Below are 22,713 nucleotides of genomic sequence, written 5' to 3' on the forward strand. Positions count from 1 at the left end.
ACATGGAGCCCTATGGAAGAAAGAGAGTTAAAACTCACTTTTTGATTCACGCTTTTAAGTTGGATTTTAGTTGTGAAATTTTCACAGAATATACGCACATGAGGTCATGAATATCTCAATATATTTTTAAAAAACTACACCTATGCGCCTTGTCCTCCAAGCCTCTCAAATACAAGAACCTTGGAATCTTGTAAATTAAAGTATACGTTTTTCGCCCTATCAAAGTCAGTGTTGCACATCTTAAAAATCAGCGACTCAGGAAGTATAAGGCGCGCCCAAAACCAACAACGTCTGAAGGTGCCTTTAATCATTAATTATTCGATTACTAAGTAAGAACATCCTCTCGGCGGATTTTTCTCCACGTAGCCACGATTTGACCTTAATTTGTCATCGACCACCGTTAGTGCAAAAATATCTCCGCCGGAGGCTCAGCCAATCCCTGGCCGCCCGGCGCATGACTCCATCCAAAGTCAACGCTGATGTTTTTCCAGCGCTCGCCGAGAAATGTGTTTTGTCGGCAAAGATAAGGCAAAGGCCAGATAAAGGTGGCGGTTAAAAAGAAATGCCCCTGCTCGGTCGTTAGTCTATTGGTCATTAGAGACCCGGTGATCGGCCTATCTAAATCAGGAACGGTTTTCAAAATCTAATCGCTGTCCCCTCCCCCGTCCCGCGGGCTGCAGCGGGTCCATCCATCCCGAGAGGTTATCAGCGAAACGCTCTTTCCCTCTTCGCTCGTACGTTATGCGTGTCACTAGTCTCCTGGAGCCGCGCTTGGGCACTCCCGTCGATTTTAATTTTGACCCAAGTGCCAGGTAAAATATTCTGCCCGGTTTTAATCGCTTTACCTGCGAGTTTTTCAAAAAATATTCGCAATATATTCCCGTCCGCAGGCTGTGCGTGGTGCCAGTACGAATTTGGCCCGGTTTTTCTGTTTTCTACACGATTTTTCATCAAGTCTGTAAGTTTTGATTTTTGTCTCTTCGCTTCTTAACTTAGTTCATTTCTGATTTTGAAAGTCCATCAGTGAAATCGAATATCGACGGTGAAACTACCAAACCACGTATCTCGTTTGCGGTGTTTAAAAATCTACGCTCACATTTTATTTTTTTGAAGTAGACCAAATCAATATCATTCCTTGAAATTTTCACGGAATTTTCTCCGCACAAAGAGGAAAAATCACAGAAATTTTCAAGACTGGTTGTTAAGTAGTTTTTCATTTAAAAAATAAAGTATGACAGGAAGTCTGCGACGTCGCAAACCGAGATACGTGGTTTGGTAGTTTCACCGTCGATATGCGGATCTCCTGTACAGCTTTTACAATCCACAATTATGTCCAATTTTTTTCAGGGATAACTAATTAACAAATCTCCTTCAAATTCTCTGTGCGTATTTCAGAATGAGTATAGGAAATTCAGTGGAAGTTACGAGAAAAACTGCACGATGGTAGGTTTTCTCTCAAAAATATAAATCCTCAAATGAGACTGGTAACGTCGCAATGAAGACAACAAGCTATTAATATGACTGCGTTTACCGACATTTACTGGAAAAAACGAGTTATTCATGCCTTCAAGTATTATCACAGTGTCGAAGTTAGAAATTTCATTTAAATATTATTGACTGGAACAATTAAACATTATGGTTTGAGTACCACAACTAAATGTAAGGATTAAAAAAGAGACACCAATCTGCTTTACATTTTATCCACGAAGGTGCCCTGAAGATGAACCGTGGCGGTTTGAAAAGCTTCGGCATGAATTGATACCTTAAAGAATATGGTTATGAATATATAGCATATTGGTTCTCTTTTTTAATTCTTACATTATTGACTTGAGTGCTATGATCCATACTTTTCGTGGTGCATGATTTCATTGTTATAACACTAAAGCTCATAGTCTTCATACTCCGAATGATCTGATCATGCAGCATGGAATGCGCATCTGAATGATTGAATCAGAGGACTAACGGTAATATATGCGAATCAATACTTTAATATTGAGTAGAGCCTCCAAGTATTGCTTCTATAAAAACCAATTTTCGAAATTCAATTTTTAATTTCACGACGCCAGTTTAATTTCTTTTCTCGTGTCTTACGGTTCATTTTGGATTTTCTAGCCTATTTTTCCGAGATTACAAAAATGTCATCTCTCATATTCATGCTTAGATCCCTTCATTCATCTTTCACTTCAATCGGAAAAATTGAAGTCTCGGAGTCTTAAAGTTTTAAGTCTGGGGCTTACAAATTTCCTCTAAATGTCAGCAACGCTTTACTTACATCGATGGCTAAATATGTATAATGCGTATCTCCACCGTAACTCTAGAAAAGCTCGTATTTTATTTTATTTCCTTTAAGAATAACTAATAAAAATACCTCTTTGCAATTTTGTGTAATTGTTTTAGAACAAAAGAAGAAAATTCACAGCAAACTTTAACAGAACGAATTTTCGATATTTCTACATTGGAAGCTGTAGTATACCTTGATAATTTAATTTTTTACGAGAAAAAGTTTGTGCGGATCCCTTTGAAAATGTTACGGAATTTGCTTCGTACTATGGAGAAAATTCACTGAAATTTGCACGAAAATCCGCACAACTGGTTTCATGTAAAAAATTAAATTAGCCAATCAAATTTGGCAATAGCTGATGTGGCTTGGTTCCTCTCTGTTTATCGCGGTCCATTTAATCCTATAATTGCTGTTGAGAAATTTGTGACAAACAGAGGAAAAAAAATTAAGATAAGTTAGTTGAGATTTTTGACCGTCTAAGCTCCAGTAACTAGGAACTTTTTTCTGCAGGCTTATTAGGTCTCAGAGAATCTTGGCAAAAATTAGAGATCGATTTGCATGCATTTTCAGTGCTCTTTAGAGTCGTTGCATTAATTTTTACCGACCATCGCATCGTTATGAAAAGTCCTCTGAGGCGGAAACGTGTTCCTTGGGGCGGAGGGGGGGGGGGGGGGGAGCGGCTGCAAATTATTTTGCATTGAAATTGCTCAAAAACTTGATTGTTTTACCCTGTATTTTTGAGCGGAATCAAAACACGTCGTAGGTAGACCATCTGAATTCTATTCCGATTCCATCTTCTCCTATAAAAATGGACCGTATCGTTGGACACAAAATTAGACTCTCTGAATATTCTTGTATCACGGCGGTCTCCATGGCAACGACCTTGTCCCTATCATTCATGCTGGTTCTCAACGGCCGGGCTTACCAGGAAAACGAAACCGCTCGAGGTCTGACTAGTGGCCTGGCGTGCTCTGCGACATATCGATTGATCTGTCATTTAAACCTATGGAAAAAATCGATAAGCAGGGTGTTCGCAGCGAACATATTAATAATCGATTCTTTACCACAGCTTCAAATGGAGAAATATCGACAATCGATCATTCACGCCTCGCCACTGGGTTTGACCTGGATCCGAGTATCAGCAACCTAATGACATTTCTTCTGTGAATGCTATACCGATGAAAATAAATCGATCTATTCTAAAAATTAACACCAATAGCGTCTAATGTAGCATGCGGTCCTCCGAAACTGTATTTTTGAAATAGCCGTGTCCACTTGTGTTAGCAGGTCACACAGGTGAACCTACAGCACTTACGATCTACGGTATGACCATTCGATCGACCAGTTTATCGATATTAGCGGAGATTTAAGATTTTTTTTTTTCAAAGTTCTCGTTGTGACAGATTGTAATTTTGACATCAGAGATGTGAGCGTGGCCATCTATTCTGTCTAATCTAGTCTCTAATGCACTAATTGTCGGAATGAAAAGGAAATAATAAGTTAAATAGATGAATGTTGGAGATTATCCTTCACAAGAACTGCACTTTGATAAGTCTAATCGTCTGAAAAGCGGAGGCAATATTCGATCAATGTGCTGAAACCTATGATTTCGTTCTTTTCTCAGCTGCAGTGCATACGCACCTATACGCAGGATATTGGAATAAGGGCAATCTTCCCAGGCAGATCGGCGTCTTAAGTAATTCCAGGTCAGTTCATTATAATTTAGGTAGCGAAAGAGAAAGGTATAAGTCTAATTAAACAATCATCACAACTTTGCAGTATGTGTGTTCTTTGAGAGTCTTATAGGTACCGCCGCCACAACATGCAGACTTTTCAACAAATAAATTAATTTTGATGCAGGCTTTTGTTTGCCCTGAAATTTTTCTACATTCCAAATTATTTCGAATTTTACGGCGCGTAATACTGTTCTGTTTAGGAAGACTCCTACTTAAGCACAGTTAGACGGTGGAAAATTTGCTCCTCTATCACAAACATTTTCTGGAAAAGCCATGAATTGCCGCGTTTAATTTGCCAGAGAATTTCAGCCGAGATCCATTCTAGCTCATCTTAAAATTTCAAGTACGCGTACCCATAACTTTTCTAAAAAATATCGATATTTTATCAAGGGAATCTTTATGGTGTGAGGTAGGTTTGAGATAGCTGTGAAGTTAACCAACCGTGCGTTTTGCGGAAAAAAATCGGCAACCGATGCATACCTAACTAAGAAAGGTCGGTTCTGATCTGCGTGAAGACTGCACTTTTTTCATAAGCATCAACAGCAGCCAGGAGTTCTTATTGATAGTTGTGAACTTGCCAAGCTTCATTAAAAATTCCAATTTTTTTCATTTATCACTGTGTTTAATTGTTAAAACTTGTACTTGCCAAATTTTTTCACATGAATAAGATAGTCTCTCACTCTCAGCTCTCAGCGTGTTAAATCCAGATTACATAAACGTGGCTTGATATCGTACAGTTTTTTCCCCCGCACCAATCGGATAATTTTTCCAGAATAAATAACTTATCGCACATTTCCAAGTCATTCAAAAGGGTGGCGTTAGTAGCAAAGGTTTACTCTTTCAGGCGATGCAAGATCGTCATTTCGAGTGGATCCTGATATTTTTTTCATCAAAAAACTGTATGAAACATCTCAATAATTATTATATTTATTGTGAACGGTATCAGTAATTTGACCTTAACGTACGGACAGAAATTTCCTGTGGAAGCCGCATCGTGTCGATGGCGTAACTCGATGACTGCAGTGTTTTCAATTTTCTCCATTTATATTGGATTTCTCTGAATGATTCCTATACGATGCAAATATTGACGGACGAAACGGCAATGCTGATTGTGAGTGAATTATCTGAGCCGGATTCGACCTTTGGTACGAAAACAGCGAGAGGAGCGCAGGCGCATTCTTTTGGTATACACTTGAGTGGCGTGGCGTGCTTTGCGATTAATCGATTGATCTGCCATTTGAACCTTTGGAAAAGAATCGATAAATAGGATGTTCGCAGCGAACATTTTAATAATCGATCTTTTACCACAGCTCCAAATGGGGATTTATCGAACATCGATTATTAACGCCTCTCCACTTATACACACACTGGACTGTAGTACACAACTCTTTGACCCAGTGCGAATGATTTACCTTTGCTCTCTTTTCTTCTCCTTATTCGCTATTTTGTTCTTTTGCGAACTCCATCGAAAGTTCACCGGGGATATCTCATGGCGGAGAAGTACCTAGAAAGAGCGTATCATGTTTATCTAAGGATTCTTTCATGAACATGTCTTGTTCTTTCTGAGGAAACATCGACTTTTTTATGTCGAATCTACTGAATTTAAATGCCTTCAACCAGAGTGACTCCAACTCTCTCGCGCGTTACGAAATTTTCTCGCACATTTTTTTCTCAGCAAGGAAACTGCACGACATTCTATGGCAACATTTTGTGCACTGGAAAAAAAACACATTGGATGTAGAGTCCAGACTCTTGAAAACATTGACAAGAAAAAGAACTCTTGATTCAATCAGATTTAAGCTTAAATCAAAAGGAAATCCGCTTAAATGAAGAGGCTTGGTTCTTGATTTAAGCTAGATTCTGATTGAATCAAGAGTACTTTTTCTTGTCGATGTTTTTAAGAGTCTGGACTCTAGATCCAATGTGTTTTTTTTCCAGTGTGGCAACATTTTGTGTGTGTACTCGCTCCTTTATCCAGAAATAATTCTTCAAAATGTTCAGGCAAAATTTTACTTACTTAGTTACTTTTCTGTTAATCTAATAAAATATTATGATTGATGCATATATGATTTTGCAAGTACGTTAAACAACAAAACCAACCATACTAGGGTGCACCCCATGGCCGCTACGCGGCCCAACCCAATTCCTCTAGGGCACTTTGCCCCTTCAAGGCTGGATTCGTGGGCCCAATAAATGAAGTAAACTGCTTAATCTAGGTAAAAGTCCCAAAAAAATTTGAAGCAAAATTTTGCTTAATTTCATATTTATATGCATAAGTATTTTATATATAATTATTGCGGCAGCATTCCACGGTAAGATCATCTCAACAACTATTGAAAAAGTTGTTAATAATACTTAGTTTAAGGGTAATGATCCAATATTACCATCTTTGTAATCCACACAAGTTCGTGCAAATATTTGTTACATCATTTATTTACCTATGTCGAACCGTTTGAGCACATGCTCTTATAAACTCGGGGCTCAGTTTTTCCCTGCCACCGTTTATATCTTCCACTTTTCTATATCTAATGTAGACCATTCTTCCCCCTCTCACAGTGGCGTGGCGCGCTTTGCGATGTATCGATTGTTATGCCATTTAAACCAATGGTAAAAAATCGATTATTAAGGTGTTCGCTGCGAACACCCCGTTTATCGATCCTTTTCCATAGGTCTAAATGGCATAACAATCGATTTATCGCAAAGCACGCCGACTGACAAACTGACTGCCCTCTCATTTTTCTCCCCTCCCATATCCTTTCCAGCTGATTGTGAAACATCATTTCCTGTCTGTTTCCATATCTCCTGAGAGTCTGTCACCATTATCGTATGGCTGTAGCTTGCAAAATTAAGGATACTCAGATTACGCTGACATTTTTGAACGAGTACCTCTTGTTTCTTCAGAAATAAGATTTGAATTTCAAGTCCGTCTTTTTTCAAAACCAAAAAAAAAACCAAAAAATAACTTGGGCCTTTTTTCTTCTTTTTTGTTTGGGTGGGGGGTGGGGCATGGACAATCCGAATTATTTTCATTGACTTGCTTACTCGTAAACAAATATTTTCTTAGCCAAAGAAAATTCCTTACAGATTTTTTCTGATTTTATGTACCTAGTGCTTTCAATGCTAGTTGCAAGGAAGTGTTCCATCTGTACCAACCTCACTGAGGTTGCCGAATTTCATACACGTTTTGCCTCGGTTACACTGTGTCGTAGGAAAAAAAACTCCGGATTCATCACTTTATTAATAGCAAATAATCAGGAGAAGTTCTAGCCATGTACCTAATTTATAAACTTTCTCTTACGTGATTAATGTTGCTTTTCCCCCCTCTTACAATTAGCTAATATCAATAGGCGAACTTTGTCGTTTTTATAGAATGTGCTATAAAAAAAGGAGTGTTACCATTTGGTGTGTGACTGCACACGTTTTTCCCCCTGTAGGACAAATTGTAACAGAGGCGAAATATATCTGAAGTTTGGCAACACTGTAGAAAATGGTACAGTGAGACATTTGCGCGACTGGGATTGCTAACATTAAGTACTTCTTGCCGCATGTTTTTTGCGTTATACATTTTTTGCTGATAAAAAAGCGTCATGCAGTGCTGTCGTTCCTTTTCTTTAAATCAAATTTTTACATAACTACAGCTCCTCTTATTGTTTGATCATCTCATTGGCCGATCCAGACACCTCGAACGAAAAGGAGGGGGCGTAAGGAAGGTCCGGGGGATATTTCCAGAAAATTTTTGAATTTATAAAGCATCTAATATGCAGTTAGAGTAAATTTCGTCATAAATAAGTGCGGAATGTAAGTGTCTCTCCTCTCTCCTCTCTCCTCCGCTCTTTCTTTTTTCTTTCTTCTCTTTTTCTCTCCATTTTTTTTTCGGGCGAACGGGGGTGGGTGTAGTGTACGACCCCCCTTTCTGATTCGCCTTTGTATCACCCTCCCAACCGTTTTAAATTTATCTGAAGCACGGTATGTTGTATTTTTTTCCTCCGAATATCATAGTTGCAAATGACCTCAGCACTAATAATTGTTGCAACATTGTTACTACCCAGCACAATTGTGCACAGTTGTTACTAGCCAGCAAATCAGTACCAAAAAAATTAAGACTCCTCAAACTGTCAGTTCTCTTCGTCGTTTTTCTCTTCTCTCTCTCTTTTCAGAAATAAAAAGAAAATTGTCTTCTTTCGGAGCGCTAGGCATTAAGACCATCTATTTCACCTTTTTCTTTCCAGCCTTTTCCCACAGACTCTCATCTCCCCACTAGAGAAATTCAAGTCAGGATTATGTAAGGAAATTTTTCCAGTTTTCGTCCTCTCTCTTCCCCTTATAACAACTTCTGTATGTGTACGTGTAATGGATCGTAACGCTGACCTAGACACCTCCCCCTTCCTTCCCAAGGCTCTTTACGTAACTCTTGAACGGTCCCCTCTCTACCAATCAAGCCTCTTTACCAGATGTTAAATCCCGACGACAAATTAAATCAAATCGGGCGAAGCTCCATTTTTTGTCTTCCTTCAACTTACTGGGGTATTTTTGTTATACTAAGGCTGGAATCCAAAGACCCATGCCACCTTGAAACTGTCTACACTTGGTACCTCCAAGTTCCTTTGGTGCATTTAAATTCTTATACTCAAGGCTGTTTTAAGGAGATTTCATGTCAATACATTTTCATGTAGCGTCTTAAAGTTTCGGCTTTAGCACAAAGAAGAGTACATGTGAGGACCTTTCCAACGTAATAATTCCAATTATGAAGTTGCTAATTTCCGCTCGTCCTTCATCTATTTTTTTGATAGAAAATTGATCAACAGTTTTTATTGAAATTTTTGTCACTTTGCCTCCAAAAACTAAATCATGATCGGAGTTTTTAAGCGTTGAATAGGAGGTACGCGTCTTTTGGTTTTATAGCTTTCGATTTCTTGCTTCGTCTATATTTTTTAAGCGGCTCTAGTTTTCGTAATTTTTTAAAATCAATTTTTCTTATATTAATGTATTTAATTTAATATCTTGATTGCAGTAGTTTTGTACTGAAATTGTTTTAGTGATCAATCCCAGAACTTTAGGGGAAGAAATCAATTTTAAAAAAATGAAAATTTTTGGCAGGACCACAATTTAGCTTTGGTTTTACGTAACCTTTGCTTGTTCATGTATTTTAGCGATTTTGTCCCATAATCATCTTGAAAGGAATATTTGTAGATACTTTTCAAAAGTTTATGAGAAGCATAAAGAAACAAGAAAATATTTGAGTGCATTTCTTTTCGATTTTGTATTTTTTGTGCTGAATAATGAATACTTTGTCAGATCTTAAGAAATATTGTAAGAATCCTTTTCCAACTACTTAATTTACTTATTTTCAAGCAACAAGATCTGTTCGATTCTCATTCAACTTTCAGCTTTCACACATGTGTGAGATATTTTTGTAGTAATCCATTCTCTTTCATCCCTTCACCGAACGGATATGGTGCTATGAGGGTTGAAGTTGGATCAAACTACAAAGGCTGTCCTAAAAGTACCCGGACTGGTTCTAGAACTGCAAAATTACTATAGGTAAAGACATGATATTGGTGTCATTTTAAAGATCAACTCAATATCTATCGATTAAAACCAAGATCAGCGCAATGGGATAAAAATAGACCGAGTTGACCGCATCTGAAAGCTTCGTGGATGCTCCACCTAGACAACGCGCGGCCTCACCTCACACCTCGAACTTTACACGTGAATTTAAGAGTAAAAATTGAGTTGAAACAATCCTTCATCCCCCTTATTGCCCTGACTCGGCTACTCGTGATTTTTGGATGTTTCCGCCGCTTAAGAAGGAGCTTCGCGGACAAAGATTTGAATCAAGTACCGAAAGCCAGAATGCAGTTCGGAACCTATTCAACTTTATCCCAGAGGAAGAATTCAGTAAAACAATGTTAGAGAGGTGGCAAGAGCGCATGAGTAAGTGCATCTGGTTTAATTGGCAGTGCTTCGATAAGCAAAAGCAAGTTATGGAAGATTCAGAGGAAAGTGGAAACGTAGGTTAACTTTTTGAATCCTGGTAAGCGAAAAATCTTCCTTAATAATAACCGTAGGGGTAAACTTTACCCACTGATTTTAAATTATCAGAACTCGGTCAATTTTTGTTCGATTGAGCTGATCTTGGTTTTAATCAATAGATATCAAATTGATCTTCAAAATGAGACCAAGATCATGTCTGTATCTACCGTAGTTTTGAAGTTAAAGAACCAGTCCGGGCCCTTGAGGGACAGCCTTGTAATTACCAAACTACGTGGAGACGACGACCTGAACAAACCTCAACAATCCGCTGCTGTTTGGACCCAAGTTTTAGCGCATTTCTCGAGTAAATGGGCAAGGATCTGTCCACATCTTACTGGGCAGCATTGGAGCGAAATTAACTTCTCTAATACTGTCAGGTAATGATGTACTCAGATCTCATTTTTCATCAGTGACGTCATCGGCATTCAACCATCTGCTCATCCTTGCGACCGTCGATGCTTCACGCTGAAATTTCTACCAACCGCAAAGTGGGAACGGAAGTCTTCCAGTGCTGCCAATTTGCGATTTGTTCCTGGAAATTTTCTTTAAAAACCAATGTTAAATATCTTTATATAGAATGCATGATCGGAATTGAAATTTAGTTTGAGTCCAAGCGATTTCATGAAAATTTTCTTCCACTTTACCTACATTTACTCATTAACTTGGTTGCTAAGATACTTCTTTTTATTCGTCCATATTTTACCTTCTGACGTACAGGGTTATTCAAAATTCACGAACCACTGATCATAACTTTAGTTTTAATTATGATATCGATTTGCGGTTTATAAGACGTTTTTCCTCATATCGAGGGGGAAACTTTTTTGGGTACATTCCAGTTTTTGATCTCCTCGGGGGAGAGGGGGTGGGGGTAAACTCAAAAATTTCAAGTGGCCACCCCCCTCGTGGCCAGAGGTGCGTGACTTTTGAATAACCCTGTATATAAAAGCAGACTCGTTGGATCTTTTTCTATTTGATCTTGAAGTGTTCATAGTAATATTCGTATACCTATACACCCAAAATATACACGAGAAGAAATTAATATTGGAAAATACTTAATCAGGATTCCTAACGATATTGACTTAAACTGCTCCAAAAGGTTAAAGTGGAGGTTCTTTTAAAAGGTGTCAGATAAGTACTTCCGATCGTGACTTGTAAGATTTTTATTCTTTGTTCTTTTAATTCTTCGTAAATTCTTTCTTGCTAAAAATAGGGTCGCTAGGACCCTAAGACCTCTTTGTATTTATAGCCTTGGGCGCGCTCATTTTTCTGTTTTTTTCTCCTAAAATTTTAAAAAGGGGGACATTTGCCCCCTACGGTTTTCTTGCCGAAGAAAAAAAAAATCATGTTACTCCAATTTTTGCGGACGAAAGGCTGCCAAAGAAGCTGCTTGATTGGGTTCCTCCTGGGAGGAGACGAAGGGGACGCCCAGTGAAAGGGTGGCGACAGGGGGTTTAGAAGAAATGAGGGTTTGCCAACTCCCGGAAGGGCTTTGAGAGGATAGGGGACCTTGGCGGCTAGGGGTCGCAGGGCGCCAAAGAGCGCAATTAAAGCAGCACATACATACATACTCCAATTTTTTCATTTAACAAAATTTCCTCGCAATAAACGTTGTGAGTCAATTCGTCTTCGGCTGATATCATTATCAATGTAGTTGGAGGAGCGGCAGCGCTGATATTACCTCTTCCCTTCGGTGATGATCCGTTTCTTATCCCACAGTCATATGCAATGTGCATACGCGGAATAGAATGCATCGGCTTTTTTTTTTCGTCTAGCCAGCAAAGAATGCCGCCGGAAAGGGGACATAGATTGAAATACACGCAGAATATGCTTTTGTTTGCTGATATTTGTCCTTCTCATACATGACACGTAGGAACGACCCTCAACTTCCCGAGGGAACTTTTCAGTAAGAAGACTCGTACATAAATCATTATTTTTTGAAGCCTGGCCTGTGTGCGCAACCAAATGGTTTCTTCGATCACTGAAAAAAAATTCTCGGCGTTTTTACCACGGTCCGTTGGTACCTTTACCATCTCACTTTTTTTTTACCAATTATTGGTAATTTTACAAAGACAGACTGGTAAGCTTACCTAAAAACAGGTATTTTTACTGTTTTTTTCAGGTATGAATACCACTTTTATTGGTAATCAATTCTCGGTAACGTTGCCATTTTATCTCGGTAATTCTACCACAGTCGATAAAAAATATTGGCGTTTTTACCAAGGTCCAGTAAAATTACCGCGAAAGTTCAATAATTTTACCGAGATTTCTCGGTAAAATTACCAATTCCATAAATGGTAATTTTACCAAGAAAAAACTGGGATCAAATAGAACCTTGAATTCTTGGTAATTTTACCCTTCTCTTAGTAAATACACCGATATTTTTTTTTCAGTGATGCTGCAATTGTTTTCTCATATAATTTCTTCTTCAAAAATAACGATTGAAAAACCACATTTAGATATTACATGTTACAACATTGAAAATTGTCTATTTATATGTGCAAATTATTCCCTATCATGGATTGTAGAACAATTATCTTTCTGTCTTTCTTCTTTTCTTTTGTGAACCATCATACAGTCACCAGAGTAACCCGCCAATGTGATATCAGCTCAAATTGGTCCCATGACCGATCGCATCATTCTTTCAAACAATTTTCTGGTTCTGAATTGTTTATGACGGCGATCTCTCGCCTTGAAACATTTATGTATAATAAATAACGATGTAACTTACCTGTCGGCACCTTTGACCGCTGCACCTCCCACACTGCAGAATGAGAAACAATATGTACCTCTCGATTGTGGTGTAGTCATATCTCCGCTGAAATATCCTTATTTTCTCTGGCGTAAAAATTGCCGTAGTCTCTTGAAAGTCGTAGAAAGTTAGGATGTCTCCTAACAAAATATTGAATTTTTCTAAAATAATGTATTATTTTCTTGAAGTTTTTTTAATGTTTACTTTTCTCATCATCGATAAAGACAGCGAGCAATAAAAAATCTTATAAGCGAACTAACTGTAAGCACCCAGAAAAGTGTCCGTGATTACCACCCACCTGTGTCTGTTTGGTAGATTCATGTTTAGATCAGTAATATCGTACATGTATCATAATATGGTATTATAAATTATTATGATTGTGTGATCGATGATGAAATTAAAAAGGAAGATAACTTAGTTTACAAAATAATAAATTGTAGTTTACAAACTTCTCGCCATATTTTACAATTTTTTACATAAGTTTTTAATAACTTGGGGAATTTTGCAAGATTTTAATATAACCTTTCAGAAATGTTTGCCAAAATTTTGAACTGCGGATACATCAGTCAGTTTCTCTGGAAAAATTAATGTGAGGTCAAACATTTTATAGGAATTCAGTCATGATAGTGTTTTTCTGGTTTATTCACCATCGATACATACCACATTGTACATATTGTGTGGAATGTATCTTTGAATCTTTAAATCGTACAGAGCTTGCACATTGTCGTAGCGTTAAACGAAAGAGAACTCCACTGAATTTGACAAAATAAATTAGTTAAGATTAGTTTAAGCTTGTCTTGAATCATATTTCTCCCTGTCAAAAATTTAATGACCGCAAACAAATATTTCGTACACGAAAATTTGAATTATAAAGTTTATTTTTTAAAATGAACCTTTTGGAGGCATGAAACTTCGAGCGAATTTTCTTTATCTTAAGCCCACGCCCTTTTGTTCCTTTTCGCTAAGCACTGCCCTTATCACATTGTATCTTATGCAAGAGGGACTAATTCTTACTAAATCAATCGGAGAAGTAATGGAAATTTAAGCGAGGGTTAACCCGCAGGAACTGAGAGTTCTTTGAAAAATACGGTTGACAAGTCTTAGGGAAAAAAGGAGAGATTAAATACTGCGCATCAAATGCGAAGTAGTTGAGTAAAGAGGATTCGAAGCGAAAGTTTTTCAGCTTAGGGGAAAAATACGTTTGATGTCAAATAATCAATTGTCCGTTATTTAGACCTTATACCGAGCACTTTTCAATACCTTCGGGAATATTTATTCACAATTATGAGCACAAGTTGCATTTATCAAGAACGTAAGAGCGATGAAAACAAACCGCGGCCAAAGTCGACAACATTGCCGTGCTAAGGAAAAACGCCGTATGAACATTCGAGAATTGCCAAATTTCCTTCGATAAAATGTTTGTTTTCGAGGAAAGTTATCACTTTTTTTCCTTTAAATTTTCAGAACCTCTAGGTGAAATTGCGGAAAAAATTATCTAAAAAATTGGGAGGGAAATAGTCATAAGTTCACCAGGAACTTTGCGTTTCATCAAAAGAAATTTGGCAACGCCTGGAGGTTCATACGGCGTTTTTCCTTAGCGTGGCAGAGCACCTCGCTGATGACTCCTCTCCTTCATGGATCTTGTCAGCTTAACGGTATGAGCTGATTGCATTCGCCCTCGCTTGAGCAAGGTCATGAATTATGATAATATTATGCAGTAAACACTGAATTTGTAATTAAAATTAATTTTATCGCAAAATTTTGAGGATGTATGATGAGGACCCGTCTGTTCTTTTATTTTATTCCGGATCAGACTTCTAATGTAATATTATTTGAAAACTTCAGCCTGGTTTTTCGCAAGCCGCGTTTTCGTTTTTAACCGTCGAGTACTCTCGAAGAATCAAATTATTTTTTCATTATTGGGTGCTTTTTTAGCAATGTTTCTCAAAATTAATCCTTTCCGATGGTCATGTCACCTTTATTTTCTATTTTTTAGCGTCCTTTTATTCCATCAATGAAGGTCTGATAAAAGCTCTGAGCTTTAAGCTCGATTAAAGCTCTGCGAGTGGCGTGTGATAACAATCGGCGCGTAGCGCTCGGGAGAAGTCAAACCGCAAAGCGGTCAGGGGCTGAGATTGTCCCTGACTATCACGTGAAATTTGAATGAATTTTCTAAAAGTCTCATTTTCTCGAGAAACAGCGGTCAATTTCAATTTTCCAATGTTTCATTAAAATTTCACGGGAAATATTCATGAAATTTCACCGCGTTTCAAATGTATATTTTTTATGAAATTTCCAAGGTCTTACCTATCTCCAGGGAAATGTGAATCACTTTATCACGTTGTATTTCACGAGTATATTGTGAGGTGACCCTAGAACGAAAACGGCTCGGTTGTTTAAATCAAAGTCTTTATCAGAATTTCCGTCGTAAGCGCTGACATCGCCTTCAATAGTTGATGTATGCAACCCGATGACAGCCGTGTTTGAATAGTTATCTTCTCATTAAACCAGAGGACAAGGGAATTTCGAAAAAAAACTCCCGAAAATTCAGGACGTTCAATCTCGGAAAGTTGCAAAATGTCAGTATGACATAGAAAACATTTAGAGGACACCTCCGGTTTTTCTTTAAAATGTCGATTGTAGATGTGCTTTCTTTCTATAATTTATTCCAACACTATACCCTATGTAGCCCAAGGACGAATCCAAACCTGCGGACTGATTGTTGAAATTGATAGACAAAGCGATAGACAAAGAAGATATAGGGAGTATGGAGCGATCATATTGGTTGAAACGGTGAGTTCCTACAGGCTAAAGGAGAAAATGATAGACTAATTGTAGGCGGGTCTCTCGTGGGTTGCCTTTAGTTAGTCTACATTCTTCCTCTTTTGTCCATTGAAACCATCACATATATTAAGTATTTTTAAAAGCAAATGAGAAACTGCACGATTTTGAAAACACTGTAATCGAGCTGGTTCCTTTTTGCTAAATGCGATCCAAGAATAGGGTCTCCCGTGGCACGGCCAGATTTACCTACTTGCCGCCCATGGGCCGCCTGTATTTTGCCGCCCCCCTCTCATTCGCTTTAAAACATCAATAAAACCCATCAAGTGAACGCACCGGAGGGAGAGGGGTCCATAAGACACGTTTACCTACTCGTGTTGGATACATTTTTTGCGAAAGCCCTGTCAACACTACTAGCAAAATTTCACGGAACTTTGCGCGGAAGTTAAGTTCCGTAAACCTATCTCTGCGGGGAGAAGACCTTCCATTTGTATGAAATGAACGAAAAAATTATGAAAAAAAAACCATAAAAGTATAGTTGATCGCACTGTGATTGGCGCAATGCGTGAAGTATTCCTGCAGTCTTGAAGGCGCTATACGTTTCACGCCAACCGCTCCTGACCGCACTGTGTTTGGCGCAATGGGTAAAGTATTCCTGCAGTCTTGAAGGCGCTATACGTTTCACGCCAACCGCTCCTGACCGCACTATGTTTGGCGCAATGGGTGAAGTATTCATGCAGTCTTGTAGGCGCTAATATGTGTTACATGCCGATCGTCGCGCCGAGGGCTTGTCTTTTTCATCTCAAGTCCTCGTCATCATTCCTCTCTGCGTTGAGCTCCAGGTCAAATTGCGTGTTACGTTCCTCTCTTCACTCTACTAATTAAAGATGCTACTTCTTGTATCACCGAAAAACGACAAAATTATAAATTACTATACTCTCAGGAAAGAGAGATTTCGTCCCCTTTCCTCGTGGATAATTTTTTTTTCTGAATCCGATTTTTTTATACCTACATTTAAAAAAAAATTGCAAAATTTGCCGCCCCATGAATTCGCGGCCCATGTGGCCACCCCCTTAATCCGGCCCTGTCCGTGGAGTCGTGGGTTGTCATTACTTTAGTCTTATAGTCCGTGGTAACTACCCGCTTCCACCAAGAGGATCCCTCCATATCCCTTTTGTCCTCTTTGTCCATAGCTTTGTCTATCAATTTCAACAATCAGCCCGCCTTGGACTGACGAATTTCGAGTCTAGCGTTTTGCTAGGCAAGTTTTTGCATCATCAGGATACCAAATATCGTTTCCGAAAGTAACTTTTACACTCTATGGAAGGAAGTAACATCCAACGTTACTACTGTAACGTGCGGGGTCGCTAAAATATATATTCTCGAGACAAACGTGAGTTTGACAGTCTGGCAAAGCTGGAGACACCCTTCGCGCCTCGCTTGAACTTCCTTGGCGCGGGAGCATTGCATTAGCATTTGGTCGGCGCATGCATAATGTCACCATATGGGTCTCACTCTCATACTTTCATAGACACGGACATCGCGCCCGAATTCATGTCAGTGCTCTGCGATGAATAGATCTATCTGCCATTTAAACTCATGGAAAATGATTGATTATTAGGTATCGATAATCGATTATCCACCATGGATTCAAACGGGGAAACATCCTCAGTCGATGATCCATGCTTTGCCACTGTTCCGAGCAGTGGTGTGGCGTGAATGATCAATTATCGATTTCTCACCATTTGAAGTTATGGTAAAGAATCGATTACTAAAGTGTTCGCTGCGAACACCCTGATAATCGATCTTTTTCAATAGGTTTGAGTGGCGTATCAATCGATATATCGCAAAGCACGCCATGCCACTGGTTCCGAGTGGAAGACGCGAGCTCAGAGAAGCAAACAGAAGGATAAACATGATCGGTGATTTGTCACCGAGCTGCGTCGATACGGCAGCCTTCGTATCGGTCATTTATTATATTACATTATTTATAGTGTAATAAAACATTTTTTGTCATTCAAAAAGACAACGGATAGCTCACGCGCTCAAACCAGTTCCATTGACGTCATAGCAGAATTAGTCCATTGGACCCTCTCTTTCTTTTTATTCACATCTTTAATTCACTCGCCGAGCCACGGTGCGGTGGCAAATCAGTCGAGTATATGGACGGTTTTGACCAAAATCAGCCTAAATACACCAATCGTTGCCTACTTTCTCTCATGTTTTCCTTTTTTCAATCAATAATCACATTCTGAAATAAAATTTTATGATTTTATGTTTTATAATCATGCGAAAATCCACAGAGATTTTCAAGACGTTATCTTTTTGCCTAATACTCTGTTGGACACATAAAATATGAGACGAAATCAGGCAACGTGCAATGCATTTAGGCTCACAATCAGTCTGATAGAATCCGTCCACTTGTTTCCATTATAATTAAACGGATTTTACTAGAGTTAGTGTAACTGCATCGAACTTCACCTGCTTTTCTCTCGTGCTTTATTTCTTTAATATAAAACTGAGCAGCCTTCTGACTTGAGATTCTGCGAATTATATTCTTTAAAATCCATTGGAAATATGATGGAAAATTGTAAAACTTTATGATGATTCGTTACCTGTTGAAAGAAATGAAGAGGAAAGGCAACGATGCAAAATGCAGTTATACTAATTCCGGTTGAACTATTTTACATTTGGATCGCATTCAGCAATAAGGAACTATACTATCTCTTGCTCATCCGTATGAGCTTTTATCAGCAGCGGGAAAAGAATAGCACATGCGTTGTATTATTTCTAAAATGTATCGGAAATATTAATTCCTCACTGCAAAACGGACGTATCTCTGTCAAACGGAACTATGTGCCTTGTGGCGTGAGCTCTGTTATGCATATATTCTTATGGGTCCCAGGGCTCATGTCATAGCTCCGTCTGGCAGAAATATGTCCAAATGTAGTTCGAAAGACAAAGCTTGCAAATACCGCCAGTGATAGTTTTCTTAGTCATAATGCATATCCTGTGAAAAATTCGCTCCCAGATTCCAATTTTTAAGCACGGAAAAGTCAGTTTGAACTTTTTGTCCGCCATAAGGATCCATGTAATTTCGAAACTTCAAACATGTATTTCTCGAAATGGCAAAAACTGCACTGTAAACTTCAAGAAACACACTGGAAGGCACCTACCGCTGTTTTCACTGGGGAAAAAAAAAAAAAAACACATTGGATCTAGAGTCCAGACTCTAAAGAACATCGACAAGAAAAAATAATCTTGATTCGATCGGATTTTTGCTTGAATCAAGAACCAGCCTCTTAATTTGAGCGGATTTCCTTTTGATTTAATCTTAAATCTGATTGAATCAAGAGTATTTTTTCTTGTCAATGTTTTCAAGAGTCTGGACTCCAGATCCAATGTGTTTTTTTTCCAGTGTTCTGTAGCATGTCAGAGCATAGCCAAGCACAAATAGCTTGAAGTTCGTCAGCCGGATTGTAGCCTCCATCAAACAATGCTGAGTATCCAAGCTCGAATGATGCATTGAACTCGGAGGTGTCAGTTTTTACCCAGGGATTCGACTTTACGATCACGAATTTCGTTCTCTCCGTGCGAAACGACAACACCGATTAAATTAAGAACGCAAGGTATCTACCGCAAGGCGAGCATACCAGGCGATGAACTTACGAAGTCGGTGCTAGAAGAGGCGGCCTGAGACGAAAAGAGGATAAGTTTGGAGGTGCCAGGAATAAGAAAAAAAAGCAACGAATTCTCGCGTTTGTCTTCAGTTTAACGACGCTTTTAACGCAAATGAAGAAAGAGTCGGGTCAGATCAAATAAGTCGGATTGGTGCAATGCGAAATTGCTCCGAAAATACATCCGAAGTGCGAAATATATCCCGGCTGGTTGAAAGTGAAAACGCCAAGTACGTCCTTTGCTCTTGAACTTGCTGACGTCATGAGCGTTCTTAACTTATTTCGGATTTCGCATTCTGAAACCAAATGATGGGCAGAAATGTCGCAATGGGTCTGTCGTCAACTTTCGCCAGCGCGAGAAGAGGAGTCGCTTCGCACGGAAAGTGGCTAAAAAATCACAATGAGCACATCTGGAAAATCTAAAATTTATGCGTAATTTCAAAATCTACTGCAGAAAATAAGCGTACTTTCGAGCTCCTCGCTTCAAAAAATATTCTCTATAAAAATCATAATTTCATCACCTCCATTTCATAGTTTAACGCGTAACTTAAAATGACTGCATCGGCCGCCCTCATGTGTCGCAATTTTTCAATAATAAAATAAAAAAAAATAAATAATAATCTTTTTGTCGCTTTGTTTCGTACAAAATACGCATCGTGATTTTTGAACCATTTTTCTTCGGCAATATCTTCTCAGAAGCAAAATGATAACAAAAATTCCCGCTGATATATTACACTTACAATTATAGATGCCGAGTGTTTAAGAGCACCATGCACGCTGTGAGAATACAGGTGGGAAGGGAGGCTGGAGATTCAGGGCTCACTCCACTTCTTATCTCAATATTTTCGAATTAAGGTTATTTTTCTTGATAAAAATGAAGGGAGTTATGTCGGAATCATTAATATAAACTTCGAAGGATTCTGCCTTTTTCTATTTCACTCGAAGGGAAGTGTCCCCTCCCGGACTCTCTTCCCCACCCGGTGACTGACGCTGCGCTGTGCTGAACGGTTCAGCCTGAACCTTTCCCCTACGTCTGACCGTTCCCCACTCCTCTGTCAATCGAACCATATGCCACCGCTTATGTATTGTCGCTCGCCCACCCAGGTACGTAGCGGCCAGCGGTCAGTTGATGATAAATCTCGCTCATGCTCCTATGCAGCTACGCGTTGATTACTCCAGCTAATTACTTTCTAATAATTAGAATTTCTTCGATAATAGTTTTCTTTATTTATTCGACTGTATTTTTTTCTCTGTTCTTCTGTGATTTCCTTGGTTCTCTACTGTGTTTTTCTTAAATCTCTGAGTCAGAAATCTGAAGCACTTCGGTATGCACCGAGTACTTCAGATGTGTGACCTTAAATCTTCGGTATATACCGAACTACTTCAATTGTCTGACCCGAACTTCGGCAGATGGACCTTAACTTTTCGGATGCGTGATCCAAAAACTTCAGAGATCCATATGATCTCAGCTTCGGGTTCCATGCACAAATTTTTTTCTCCGTGTTTCCTTTTAGGGGACGCAACTAAAATTTCAGTAAATTTTTTTCAGAAAAGTAAAGAAAGAAAGAAAGAAAAAAAAAGTGGCTAACGATGGTCCCTCACCTTCACGTGGTGTTGGCTGTTTTTACTAAGTGGGAACCGTCCATTTTAAGATATAGTCTATTTTTTGCCCTGCCATTATTATTCTACAAGTTAATTGTGGAGTGAGAATTTCATAATGTTTTCTATGAAATCTTCAAAATATAGTGATAAAAAATTTGCAACTACTACAAAATCGGCTCGCGAAGCGAGCCGAATGTCACTCGCGTAGCGAGTGACCGGGGGTCCAGGGGGCGTAGCCCCGGCTAGGCGTGACGGGCGCGCGAAGCGCGCCCAGAACGGCTAGTAAAATTCTAAGCTTAAAGGCTCTTCTTGATTCAAAAACTTTTCATCTGGACTTCTCTCACCAAGAAACTCTTGCTTTTGGACTTCCTGTCTGAGAAAGTCGTAAATCTTGGATATTTCAGTCAATAATTACGCTTTCCTCAGAAAATAGGTACCTAGTGCAGATTTTTTTCGAGATGGTGAATAATGCACACAAGCTGCAAATTATTCCGGACGGGTTGATGTACAATGGTTCTTGAGATCCCTATCAAAGCGTCAAACTGGTGAAACTAATCAGGAAGTAACATCTGACGTGGCAAAACTTTTCCCATGTAGGTGCTTCAAGTACACATCGCGACGGCGTGACTACCTAACTACAGATCTCGATTGTGGCGATCTAAAACTTCTGATCATATTTTACCTTTTTCTCGAATTTTTGTGCAACATTTTTAGAGAATCCTCTTAAAAGAACGAAGAGAAATCACACGAAATTTTTGCAAACACGATGATCAGGCTTTATCTGAATGAGTAAAATTAAAGAAGAGCTATTTGCAACGTTACAAACTAGGATACGTGATTTATTCGGTTTTTGCATCGATAATGCATATTTGGACTACCTTTTACGATGAGGAATTTTACTTTTTTGCTCATTCACAAAGGCACTTATCTGTGTGAGGAAACTGATGGTTTATGATGTTGCTTCTAAAATGAGTCATAGATGGTAGTTTCTTAGTACAAAAACGCAGTCTATTTGAAAAAGGACCACAAATGGGCTTCATGAGGATGCAGAACGCAGCATAAGACGAAGAAAGGTACAACTCGCTCTGGATACGTCAACACATTTTCCTCGTAAACGTGTGTTTGAAGTTTAGATGCCAACAAACTGTGAACGTCGTATTTCCGATGGCTCATGAATAGTGAGTACTTGGTCACTCTTTGCCATTTGCATAATCTATTCGTTTGAGGAGGGAAATAAGCACCGAATAGATCCATAAATGCATCGGAAATGAATCGAGAATACATCATTGTCATGTGCTCTTTTACTTTGGATAAATCATCACTCTAATTTGATGACTCCTAGCTGTAGAGCTCTTCGTCTTGTTACATCATGAAAGCTGAGTGGAAGAGGAATTCCCACCATTTTTCCGTGCTGTATACCGAATGGAGCAGTGACGAAAAAATTTTCAGAATTAGTTTTCCTCAAAATCCACTAATCTAACTTATATGATAATTGAATAATTCCGCTCCGACAAAATCCATCCGAGATCAGACGCACGTCATTTTCGTCACGATAGCAGTAAATCCTGCAGAAAAGCTATACTTACTTCTTTTGCAAAATTGTACCCTTTTCTTCCGATGTCAAACCTAGAAATTGGCTTGTCTTTTGTTGAAAGCATATCGAAGCAACATTCAGAAAATTGCACATAAGTCTGTCTTGGCCCACATGGCGGAATAAGTCCTTCTTTTAAGAGTTAACTATAAGTGTATAATTCATAGATTCTTAATTTGTTCGTAGTAGTGGTATCTTGGGTGAGTATTAAAAATTTTACAAGAGTTGAGGGATTTCCAGATAAAATTTTCCATTCGAACAAT

The 22,713-nt window shown here is 38.7% G+C and overlaps 1 long non-coding RNA gene across 2 annotated transcripts in view; it reads left to right on the top strand.

The window, feature by feature from the left end:
- The first annotated feature begins 334 nt into the window (after positions 1-334).
- Positions 335-22,713, top strand: part of LOC109044376 (uncharacterized) — a 30,960-nt gene continuing 8,581 nt past the window's right edge. The window contains exons 1-2 of one of the 2 annotated variants that reach the window (XR_011899483.1): positions 335-958; positions 3,906-3,987. This is a non-coding gene — a long non-coding RNA (uncharacterized lncRNA). The remainder of the gene's footprint in view (positions 959-3,905; positions 3,988-22,713) is intronic. The other variant, XR_002010284.2, reaches the window with a different exon arrangement.

Source organism: Bemisia tabaci, chromosome 3, assembly GCF_918797505.1.
Source record: "Bemisia tabaci chromosome 3, PGI_BMITA_v3".
Classification (NCBI taxonomy): Eukaryota; Metazoa; Arthropoda; class Insecta; order Hemiptera; family Aleyrodidae; genus Bemisia; species Bemisia tabaci.